General features: G+C 43.1%; 1 long non-coding RNA gene across 1 annotated transcript; it reads right to left on the minus strand.

The window, feature by feature from the left end:
* Positions 1 to 206: 206 nt before the first annotated feature.
* LOC108447349 lies at positions 207 to 3661 on the minus strand. The gene is made up of 2 exons (XR_001862874.1): positions 3050 to 3661; positions 207 to 902 (listed from the first exon to the last, which is right to left on the minus strand). It is a non-coding gene; the product is annotated as an uncharacterized LOC108447349 (long non-coding RNA).
* Positions 3662 to 3931: the final 270 nt, after the last annotated feature.

Here is a 3931-nt window from a genome sequence, read left to right on the forward strand (position 1 = left end):
AGGAAAAACTGAGCAAAACTTTTTCAAAGCAGTTTGCAGCTTGTTCAAGGTCACACAAAGATAGAGACTTTTTTTCAGCTGCGGCAGGAGAGCAGGAGGGAAGGGAAGCACCCAGCTTGCTTTTCTTTCCAGCCAGCTTTCAGCAGTCTTTTTTTCCTCAGCTCCTTTCCTCCGGAGAGTTGAACTTTTGTTTTCCTGGGATTTCATTTTTTTCCTTTTCTCTCTGCTGGACTGTTTCAACATCAAAATACATTGGGAGGATTCCACCAAGGCCTTGGCCCTGGAGGTGTGCCCACCATCCCATCCCAGCTGCAAGGAGGGAGAGAGAGATCTACGGACGGACTCTGAATTTTCGCCCAGGTTTCTCTCAGCAGAGTGGGAGGTTTTCTCATTTAGCATTATTATCCTTTTCCTGTGTGTTTGTTAAATAAATAGTTTTTATCTCTTTCACTTTCCTCCGAGGAAAATTTATTTTTTCCCAAACCTGGTGGGGGAGGAGTGGTTGTAGCCTGCCTTCTCTCAGAGGATGTATTTCTAAATTTGGCCAAACCAGAACACACCAGGAGGGAAAAAATTTGGAGAACCAAAATATGTAATTCTATCTTTAAAGTACAGTACCTGCTCTATTCCTAGAATTTATAACAAGGCAGAAATTTGTTTCTTGTACTCAACAAGGGACTGCAGTAGCTTTGGTTCTGGGAAAAGGAAGGGCGATAGCTGCTTTTGTTTTACCTACATTCGGATTATTATGTGTGTGAATTTTTACATCATATTAGTGATGCCCATTTCCTGCCTCCCACCTCTGCCCAGGTCCTTTCAGTCCACAGAGCTTGGGAGAGCATTCTAAAATAACCATCTCAAACGAAACTTCCAGGCCTCTGTGTATGTTCTAAAATTCCACCCTGCAAAACAAGAAAAAGATTTTTTAAAAGAAAAAAAGGATTAAAAAAAACCAAACCCAGAAGTTTCATATAACACTGTTGCTTTCTATCTTGGAAAAAAATCTGATTCCTTAATCTCCCTGACTGCACCAAGAGGGCCCACTGCATCTGTTAAACTCATTGACTGTGACTACCGCCTCCATATGAAGCAAAATTTCGGTTTTATGATCTTTAGCTTGTGTGAAGCACAGCAATAGCGTCATCGGAGCCCTGTGGGTATGGCAGGGAGGGCTGACAACAACATGCTGTAGAGTTTGTGGGACCAGCTCCAACAGGGCTATGCGCTTCATCTGGAACATTGCTGAGCCTCAGCATGATCCAAAATACTTGAGCTGCCAACCACTGGTAAATTTATTGACTGTCAGGCAAAAAAAATACAGAGAAGTCAGACATTTATTTTATTATACTTTTAGACATCCATTATGATGGCAAAATATAGTAGTAGAAAAAAAATACCTTCCCTCCTCTGTTGAGAGATATTTCCAGATTACTAGAATGGCTTGACCGCACTTATTTGGATAATTTTCATAGTGTAAATGGAGCCATGCAGTATAACATATATGAAAACACAGCATGGATTTATGGATTTTTGCATTGGAGGTCTGCTTCAAAAACTCCCCTTGGCCTTCACACAAAAATACAGGGAAAATAAATAAATTCTGCTGTGCTTTTACTGCCCCAAGCACAAGAGACAACTAATAATAGTTAATGCATAATTACAGAATCCTACCAAGAAAAAAGATGATCCTCTGAGACCCTGATTTTAATTATGCTTCAGCCAATTACTGTTTTCAGCACTGACCTCAAGTGGAGAAGACACATGACTTTCAGACTGCATTACCCATACCGACTTTGGGACCAAGATGGGACCTGGAGTGTAGTTAAAGTTCTACTCTTTATTCTTCCAATTAATTCACAGTTGTGAATACTTACCTGGTGGTACATCAGATAGGTTCATTCTAAATGGCATTTGGGTTTTTTCACTATTTCCATTAATGAAATTCCAGCAATAAAAGTGATTATCACCTTAAAACTTTTGTGGAGAGAATGCACTGCTTGGCACATCAAATTGTAAAATCTCTAATTATATATCTCAATAAAGAGCCAAATGCTGCTGTAGCAATGCACCACTAAACACAGCCTCCATTTTGAAAGGTGTAAATATAAACAACAGACTTTTGCCACAGCTGTACTTGGTGGTTGTAAGTAACCAATGCATTGGGGGTTTTTTTCTCTAAATCTGTTCACCCACCGGGCCCAGTTCTCCAGTGATTGACACCACCACAACTTAGCCAACTTCAAGAGTTCAGGTCCCCTTATCCACAAATGAGAGCACAACCCAAACAACAGAGGGGGTAGGGCTTTCCACACAGAACATATCTCTCCCTCATCATAAGAAGTTTCAGCAGATCTCTTTCTAACCACACTCCAGAAAAGCTTGATCTGCTTCTGGTGTACTTTTTCAGCTTGGTCAGAAAGCTGTCCAGTTTACTAAGGTCAATGAGGTCAATCAAAGCCATTGCTTTTTTGTGGGCTGTAAGCAGGAAATCAGAACCCTGAGCTTTAAAAAACATATTCAGGGAAGAATAAAATTCATAGATGAGCAAATTCACACTCCTCCTTTCACTGTTTTTAGATGAGGCAAACCTGAGGCACATTTTAGGCTCACAGAATTATTTCCCAGAATAACTTCAGCTAAAAAATTCTGACAAGTCTTACGTTCAGGAAGACAGTAGAAAACACCTCCTATCTTGGGACCAGACAAAAAAATTATCTACAAGGCTAATTTTCTTCAGGGTTGCGCTACATGGAGCCAAATTTTCTGAAGATTTCTCTTTCCTTCTTGGCATTGTAAGAACTGAACTTTCTAAAGAGTTTATTGGTTTTTATTCCTTTATGAGTTATCCATCTTGCTGCCGAACTTTCCAGACATTGCATATAAAAATGCCTTTCAGAATCTCTCATGTAGCCCTGGTCCTTTTATCTGTTTTCTTGCTTTTGCTTTCCCTCTCCTTGTTCAGTGTTCCACGTAGTTTCACATTTGTGACACTTGGGCTTCTCTGGGAATCCTTATAATCATATCTATATTGTGCAAAAAAAGAAGTTACCTGCGAGGAAGACAGGCAGTGCATTGGGTTTGTGTGGCCAGGTCTTGGTAGCAGGGTGGCCACAGGGGTGGCTTCTGTGAGAAGCTGCCAGAAAGTTCTCCCATGCCCAGCAGAGCCAACGCCAGCTGGCTCCAAGACCGATGTGTCACCGGCCAAGTCTGGACCAGTCAGGAATGATGGTAACACCTCTGTAATAATACACTAAAGAAGGAAAGAAAAGTTATTGCTCAGAGGCAATTGCACTCACAGAAGAGAGGAGTGAGAATGTGAGAGGAACAGCTCTGCAGACACCAAGATCAGTGGAGAAGGAGCGGCAGGAGATGCTTCAGACACCAGAGCAGAGACTCCCTGTGCCCCTGCAGCCCATGGAGGACCATGGGGATGCAGAGATCCACCTGCAGCCCATAAAGGAGACCCATGCTGAAGAGGTGGCTGTGACCCCGTGGGAAGCCTTTACTGGAGGAGGCTCCTAGCAGGACCCACAGACCTCCATAAGGAGAGAAGCCCATGCTGGAGCAGGTTTCCTGGTAGCACTTGTGACCCCGTGGGAGACCCACAATAGAGCAGCCTGTTCCTGAAGGACTGCACCCCGTGGAAAAGACCCATGTTGGAGCAGTTGGTGAGGAAGTGCAGCCTGTGAGAAGGCCCCATGTTGGAGAAGTTCACGGAGAACTGTCTCCTGTGGGATGGACCCAGCAGGAGGGGAAGGATTCTTCTCCCTGAGCAGCAGCAGAAAGAGTTTGTGATGAACTGACCATAATCTCCATTTCCCATCTCCCTGCACTGCTGGGGAGAGGAGGTAGAGCTGGGAAGAAGGAAGGGGTATAGGGAAAAAGAGTCTGTTTGACTTCTCATTATCCTGCTTTGATTTTGTTAGTAATA

This window comes from Corvus brachyrhynchos, unplaced genomic scaffold, assembly GCF_000691975.1.
Source record: "Corvus brachyrhynchos isolate BGI_N302 unplaced genomic scaffold, ASM69197v1 scaffold83, whole genome shotgun sequence".
Lineage (NCBI taxonomy): Eukaryota > Metazoa > Chordata > Aves > Passeriformes > Corvidae > Corvus > Corvus brachyrhynchos.